The following is an 8769-nucleotide window of genomic DNA, read 5'->3' on the forward strand; positions in this document are numbered from 1 at the left end:
GTACCAGTAAATTTAAAGACCAAAATGTCAAATCGAAGGTACACTAGCGAAGAGGCCTACACGTTTCTGAGCATGACAGATAGTGAAGAGGAAGTAACTCATCTGTCAGATTCAGGCTCAGAATACGAACCTGTAGACAGCAGCGGCACCCTGACAGATAGCTCTGACAATAGAGTTGTGGTCCCTGCCAAGGTCAGGCCAGACCGCTTTCTTCTGCTGTCATTGGGGTGCAAGAACTGCAGGGCTCTCATATGGAGCAGAGAGCAAGTACTAGTGCCGCTCATCCTTCTGGTGAACTGGCAAGCACCGGCGGCCTAGTACATTCTGGTTGTACATCAGCACTGCACTGCAGTATGATGTGGTGATGTGGCGAGTCCCATAAGTGCAGTTCAAGCTGACAAGGTGGCTAGCACGAGTAGTGTCCCGCTGCCACCAAGAAGAAGACAAAGACAGGCCCGTCGAGCCCATAGTGCAATTCCTGCTGCATTCGCCAATCCTAATTGGGAACCCACCACTTCTGCAGCACCCTTACTTCCCCCATTCACTGGCCAACCCGGAATTCAGGTGGAAACAGTTGATTTTACATCACTTGATTTTTATTCGCTGTTACATAGTTACATAGTGTGTGAGGTTGAAAATAGTCCATCAAGTCCAACCCATGTCTTTGATTATATGTCAGTATTACATTGTATATCCCTGTATGTTGCAGCCGTTCAGGTGCTTATCTAATAGATTCTATTCTGTTTTTCACCGAAGATCTCTATAGATCTATTGTGGACCAAAGCAATTTATATGCTGGTCAATTCATTGCCGCTAATCTCCAGCTGATCCTTGCCAGAGATTGGAAACCAATTACGGTTTCCAAATGTAAGACCTTCCTGTGCCTATCCCCTCTCATGATCATAACTAAAAAGAGTGGGTTGCAGTCATATTGGTTCACTGACCCAATTCACCATATGCCCGTGTTCTCTGCCTCCATGACCAGGATATGATACAAGCAGATTTTGCAGCTCATGCACTTCAACTATAATGAACTATGCCATCCTCGGGGTGACCCTGAATTTTGATCGGATCTACAAAATTCGGCCCCCCTGTAAACCATATATACATATAGTTTTATGGTTTACGAGGGAAGAGATAGTTACGTAGAGCCGGAGAACTGCCCAGACTACATAGGGAGCGCTGGTAAGATTGTGTGGGACTTGGTGTCACCCTTATTCAGAAAGGGGTACTACTTATATGTGGACAATTATTACACAAGAGTGCCACTTTTTAGTCACTTGTTTGATCACCAAATTGCCACATGTGGCATCATGCGATCTAATCACTGGAGCTTACCCCAGTGGCGTGTAGATTCCCATCTTAGGCTGGGGGAGAGAGTCTGCTTGAGATGTAATAAGTAGCTTGCTGTGAAGTGGAGGGATAATAAGAATGTTTTCGTTCTGTCCTCCCTTAACGCAGTCACGACGGTCAAAATTCCTACGGCGACTGGTATTGTGGAGAAACCCCTCTATGTCCACTAATACCACTAATATAACCTTAATAGGTGGACCTCAATGACCAGTTGTTGGCTCCGTACCTAATTGCCCGTAAGGCCAGACGCAGGTATAAAAAAGTGTCTGTATTTCAATTGGCTCTGCTGAATGCTTATGCGCTATACAAAGCTTCAGGAAGAACTGGATCCTTCCTTAAATTCCAGGAAGAGATCATCACAGTCTTTCAGTTTCCAGGAGGTGCTGTGGCCCAACTTTCCAATCCAAATGCAGTAAGCCGGCTGCATGAGAGGCATTTTCCACATCCTCTCTGGTCCTCCCCTACTCAAAGAAACCCCCAAAGAAGATGTGCCTGTAGAAAGTGCAGATATAGGAGTGGCACCGTTTTTATTGTCCCTCCTGTCCTGACCAACCTGGTCTTTGCATTGGTAACTGTTTTGAACGTTACCACACACTAGTTGAGTATTAGTGTAGGGTACAGCACTACACAGTCCCAGGCAACACGTACACAGGGTCTCAAAAGATGTGATGGCCATCACATTTTGAGAGACCCTAATCTGCAGTGTTCAGTTTACAGTTTCTATGAAAGTGAAAAAAAAAAACCCACAAAAACACTTAAAAATAAAAAAGCCAAAAATTGTTGTGTTTTTTTTTCCCTCTCTCTATTGTTCTCTCTGTTATGTTCACTCTATACTGTCCACTCTAAACAGCGTCTTCTCCCACGATATGTAAAGCCATGACTTCAGTGCTGTCGGAGCTGATTTCACCACCACCATTAAAAAGAGAGCATATTAGACATGTGCATTTCGTTTCGTTCCGAATTGAAATTCGGACGAATTTTCATTATTCGGACATTCGGATGCATCCGAATTACCGAATTGCAATGCTAACGAATTCAAACGAAATTCGAATCAAATTCGAAAAAATGACATTTTGCGACCCGACTTTGGGGCCATGTATCTCGGGGCCACTTATAGCTAGGAACCCCAAATTTGGATATGTTGTAGTACTAGTTCTACTGCGTTTGCATACCAATTTGGGGTTGCTAGCTATAAGTGGCCCCGAGATACGTGGCCCCAAAGTCGGATCACAAAATGTCATTCTCTTCTGCAGAAAAGTAATATAAATAAAATAAGATGTGTGTGTTTTTTTTCACTGTACACTGCAAGTATGAGAAGTTGATGTGACAGATGTATATAAGTAACTAACAATCTTCCAAAATTTCTAATTCAAATAGAAAAGATTAGAAAAAAAGATAATTTAATAGAATAAAATAGAAAGAATATACAACCATCTTCTGAAATTCAAATTTCAAATAGAATAAATTTGAATTTCAAATAGTATGAATTCAAAATTTTTAATTAATTAATTTTAAATTTGGATAGAAAAGATTATAATAAAATAGAAAATAGACTAGAAAAATGATAGAACAGAACAGAATAGAATATATTATATTTTATTCTGTTCTGTTCTATTGTTTTTCTAGTCTATTCTTTTATATTCTATTAAAATCTTTTCTATTAAAATCGAAATCATTATATACTAAATTCGAATTTTCGGAAGATGGTGGTTTTATAATATAATGGGATTTTTATATACAGCTTACCTGTAAAACCCTTTTCTTGAGAGTACATCACGGGACACAGGAGCTTCATTACATAGTGGTTATATAGGCACCTCTGGTGATTGGACACTGGTTGACCCCAATTAAGGAGAATTCCTCCCCTATATAACCCCTCCCATCTGGGAGGCACCTCAGTTTTGTAGCAAAGCAATAAGAAACCACGTAAAAACCCAAGAGGGGCGGGAGCCCTGTGTCCCGTGATGTACTCTCAAGAAAAGGATTTTACAGGTAAGCTGTATATAAAAATCCAATTTTCTTGATCATACATCACGGGACACAGGAGCTTCATTACATAGTGGGATGTCCCATAGCAATGCTCAGATTGAGGGGAGGGAGACACAGATCATAAATATAGACTGCCAGGGACCGGAGGACCTAAACTGCAGCCTGCAGTACACTGCGCCCGAAGGCGATATCCTCTTGCCCTCTGACATCCACCTGATAGAATCTGGTGAATGTGTGGACTGATGACCAAGTCGCAGCCTTACAGATCTGAGCCAGGGAGGCCTGGTGATGCACTGCCCAAGAAGCACTAACAGCCCTAGTAGAGTGCGCTTTCACCCGAAAAGGAGGAATCTTCCCCTTTAAACCATAGGCCTGAGAAATAACTTGTCTGATCCACCTTGAGAGAGTGGATTTTGACGCCGCCTGGCCCTTTCTAGGGCCTTCCGGCAGAATAAATAAACAATCAGTTTTTCTTATCTGAGAAGTTGCTTGAAGATAAATACTGATTGCTCTAACCACATCCAAAGTGTGTAAAGATTCTTCTTCTGTGGACTGAGGGTCTGGAAAAAAGGATGGTAGGATTACATCCTGATTCAAATGGAAACCCGAAACCACCTTAGGTAGAAAGGACCTGTTGGAACGCATGACCACCCGGTCCTTATGAATAATTAGATACGGCTCCTTGCTGGAAAGAGCTGCTAGCTCTGATACTCTTCTAGCCGTGGATATGGCTACCAAGAAGACCAATATTTTAGTCAGGAGAACTAATGAAGCCAGATGCAAAGGTTCAAATGGTTGCCCCTGCAAAGCCGAGAGAACCAAATTCAGATCCCAAGGGCATACCGGAGGTTTGACTGGCGGTCTTATCCGCATGGCCCCCTGGATAAAAGCCCATACTAGGGAATGTGATGCAAGCGGCTTTTGAAAAAATACTGACAGGGCCGAAATCTGCACTTTGATAGTGCTTATGGCCAAATTCATTTCTAGGCCTGACTGGAGAAAGGCCAAGATTCTGTTAATGACATACTTTCTAGGATGCCATTTCCTGAGTTCACACCAGGAAACATATGTCCTCCAGATCTTGTAATAAATAAGCCTGGAGGCCGGCTTTCTGGCATTGACCAGAGTAGAAAGGACTGGCCCCGAAAGGCCACGGTCTCTCAGAATGTGGGTCTCAGCAGCCAAACCGTCAAATTCAGACTGCGTAAAGCAGGATGGTAGATTGGACCCTGTGAGAGCAGATCTGGCCGGAGAGGGAGGGTCCATGGCCTGCCTACTGCCAACTTCATGATTTCTGCGTACCATGGTCGCCTGGGCCAAGCCGAGGCCACCAAAAGGACCGACTTCGTCTCCCTCTTGACTCTTCCCAGGAACCGCGACAGAATCGGGCTCGGGGGGGGGAGGCATAGATCAGGTTGTACTGATCCCAGGGAACTGTCAGAGCATCTGACCCCTGAGCAAGTGCATCTCTTGTCCTTGATACAAACTTGTCCAGCTTCCTGTTGAACCTGGATGCAAACAGATCTACGTCTGGAGTACCCCACTTGTGACATATGTTCTGAAACATGTCGGGGTGCAGAGCCCATTCTTCTGGGCACAACTGCTGGCGGCTGAGAAAATCCGCCTGCCAATTCTCCACTCCTGGGATGAAGACTGCAGAAAGACACGGAACATGCTTTTCTGCCCAGACAAGTATGCGATTCACCTCTTTTTGGGCCACCAGACTTCTGGTACCGCCCTGGTGATTGATATAAGCCACTGTGGTGGCATTGTCGGACTGAACCCGAACCGGGAAACCTCGCAGTCTGTAAGACCACTCTATGAGTGCCATGTAAACTGCCCGGATCTCCAAGATATTTATGGGCAGTAGACTCTCGGTCGCAGACCATTTCCCCTGCGAGCATGTTTCCTCCAATACAGCTCCCCAGCCTGTCAGGCTGGCATCTGTTGTGATAATCTTTCATGGGAGAGGAAGAAAAGTTTTGCCCTTCAGCAAATTCTTGGTTTGTAACCACCAGACAAGACTCTTGCGTGTCCCTGGGGATAGACGCATAGGAAGATCCAGAGATTGGGGCTTCCTGTTCCAAGCCGCAAGGATGCATCCTTGCAGAGGCCTTGAGTGGAACTGGGCGAATGGGACGGCCTCGAAAGAGGCGACCATCTTCCCTAACAGTCTCATGCACAACCCGAATGGAGGAAGATCTTCTGCCCAGAATCAGGCGCACCAGATCCCCAATGGCCAAGGCTTTAGCCTTGGAAGAAACACCCTGCCCTGAGCGGTGTCGATGATCATACCTAGGTATTCCAACCTGGTAGTCGGTTGTAGGGACCACTTTTCTAGGTTTATGATCCAACCTAGGAGTTCTAGGTGTTCTAGCGTTTTGGTGACGCTGTGACTTAGGAACGCTGCAGTTTTCTCCATGAGAAGCAAGTCGTCTAGATAAGCCATGACGGCTATGCCCTGAGCTCTTAAGATTGCTAAGAGAGGGTCCAGAATCTTCGTGAAGACTCGAGGGGCTGTAGCAAGCCCGAACGGCAAGGCCACAAATTGAAAATGGCGCCGCTCTACCGCGAACCTTAGAAATTTTTGGTGTGCGGGAAAAATTGGCACATGGAGATATGCATCCTTGATATCTATTGATGCCATGAATTCTCCCCCTTGCAGGGAGGAGACCACAGTGCGGATTGACTGCATTCGGAAGGACCGGATGTGTAAAAATCGGTTCAGATCCTTCAGATCCAGGATAGGTCTGACACTTCCATTTGGTTTTGGAACGGTGGGATAGTAACTGATCTAAGGCCAGAAATAGCGGTTTTTGCTTTACTGGACCCCTGGGGATCCTTGACCTTAGGAAACGAGAAGGTGGAATCTCCTGAAACTCTAGCCTGTAGCCCAGAGATATCGAAGGGATTACCCACTTGTCCTGGATCTCTTTCCGCCAGGCTCCTGCAAACTGCAGGAGCCTTCCCCCCACTCTGCCGAGCAGGGGCGCCCCTTCACAAGGAAGATCTTGGGCTTTGCTTGGCAGGCTTTCGCCCCCAAGTCTTTTCCTGCCCCTGGGCTCTGCCTTGAGCCTTTCTAGTAGAGGAGGGCTGAGAAGGCCGTCGCCACTGCTTAGAGCTTGATGCTTCAGGAGAGAGAGCACGCCTGAATGACGGACGTTGGCTCTTTTTGATTGGAAGGAGAGTAGATCCTACCCCCTGAAATATTTTGGACGAATTTATCCAATTTTTCTCCAAACAAACTTTCCCCTTTAAACGGGAACCCAATCAAATGCTTCTTGCATGACAGCTCAGCTGCCCAATTCTTTAGCCATAGGGCCCTTCGCATGTGTACCAACATGAGGGACAAACGTGATGCTTGTTGGACAGAATCCAAAATCGCATCAATCATAAAGCACAGAATATGAGGCAGTTCTGCACACTTCCTCACTGGGAAGGATCCCAAGCATCTGCTTAACCTGTTCCTTGAGGAACTGACACAACCCCACGGCTGCGACTGTAGGTTGCACCACAGCGCCAGTCATGGAAAAGGAGGCTTTTTAATAAGGTTTCCAGCTTCTTATCAGTTGGATCCTTTAAATACCTGCGCAATATCCAAAGGACAAGTCAGGTTTCATTCACGCAAGAAACAGCCGCATCAACAGATGGGACCCCCCACTTCTTGGTGAAACTTTCCTCCAGAGGATAATGCAAAGAAAACCTTTTTAGGAGGAGCAAACAGTTTATTGGGATGTCCTCAATCCTTATACAACAATTCATCCATTAAGGGATGGATTGGAAAGGAATAGGCAGTCTGTGGGGCTTTCCTGACTCCCAGGGAAGAAACAGAGGATGTAGCGACTTCAGCAGCAGGCATTCTGAATGTGGTACGCACCAATTCAGTATAATACTGCACCTGTTTTCTGAGTGCCTGGGAGGAGGGGACTATCTCCTCTTCCACTGATTCATCCGACTGCTCATGATCCCCATCCTAAGATAGGGATCTCTCCTCATTTTCAGAAAAAATCATCTGAGAGAGGAATTTCAGGAGAGGGAGGGGATCTACCCCTTTTCTTGCTATATTTCAGGGAAGCAGAAATAAAAACTCATTATTTTCTCTTCAAAACCCTCCAATGTAGCCCTAAGGGAGTATCTCAGTGACATAAACTGGGGCTGACACATTAGGAGAGGCTGCAAACCTGACAGGTGCACTGACTCGTCTTGAGAGGCTGGCTCCAGTCTTGCAGGGGGGGATGGTAACTTACAGGCACTCTTTTAGAACCCCTGGACCTAGGCGGTGATTTACCAGTGCCTTTGCTACCTCCCCCTGAAACCCTCATACGAGGAGACATAGTCCTAAGCTATAAAGCAGAGGTACTAGTACAAGTGCAATCACTGTTGTGCTTAAAGTCTCACAATAATATATATGCTTAAACTGCACAACCTGATGCTGAGTAGGTGTCTAGGTTTGCCTGGATCCAATTCCATGGATGCTTACTGCCCACAGCTCCTGTGTCTCCACTTACAGCCCCCTGACGCTCTGGACTTTTTACAAAAATGTGCATTACAGCGCTGTGCACACTAACGTGCATGGCTCACAACCACACTCCCCCCTCCTCCATTAGGCCGGGAACGCGCCCCGGTGCGCGTGCACGAGGACTGCGGGATCCAGGGGGGGAAGGAGAACCCCAAACAGGGCTGCGTGGGACCCCCAAACTACATGGGACCTCTGTTTACCTTGATGTGGCAGGGACTGTAATGGAGACGTGAGTCAGCTGGAGAACCAGGCTTCACTGAGCGTATGTATTGAAAGGCATGTAAGTATGCATCAGGCTGCTCTTACTCCCTCTAGTGGTGGAAACCAGGTAAGACATACAACTACTCACAATGAAGAAATCCATTCATATATTTAAATATACAGGATGACTTCCTTTACCTGTCCTCGCCGCAGGAATTGCTGAACCAGACAAATTCCAGCCTTCACCCATCACGGCGGGTATTGTTAGCCAACCTTCAGGTTTATTTGGGGCTCCTTCTCGGAAGAACCTCCCACCTGGGCCATGTAGAAAGCTCTGCCAGAAACTTTCGTGCGCTCTGTATAAACAGTACACCAAGTCTGGTTCTCCCAGAGCCCAGTCTTCCAATGGAGAGGACTTACAGGCAAAACCTCGCTTCTTCGGCTGACGAGGCCCGGGTACCATACCATCTTGGGAGTCAAATATCGGCCCGAGGTATGGATCCGGTTTGTTGTAGCCCTTCGGCCCTCGCAGGGACCTGCATAGAGCTAAAGTTTTTACGTGACCATCACCATAGACACTGGCGAAAATTGGGGTCAACCAGTGTCCAATCACCAGAGGTGCCTATATAACCACTATGTAATGAAGCTCCTGTGTCCCGTGATGTATGATCAAGAAATATATATTTCTTTCCGACATTCGAATTTTG

Source organism: Lithobates pipiens, unplaced genomic scaffold, assembly GCF_037356315.1.
Source record: "Lithobates pipiens isolate NorthernLeopardFrog02 unplaced genomic scaffold, aLitPip1_a1.2 Scaffold_13, whole genome shotgun sequence".
Lineage (NCBI taxonomy): Eukaryota > Metazoa > Chordata > Amphibia > Anura > Ranidae > Lithobates > Lithobates pipiens.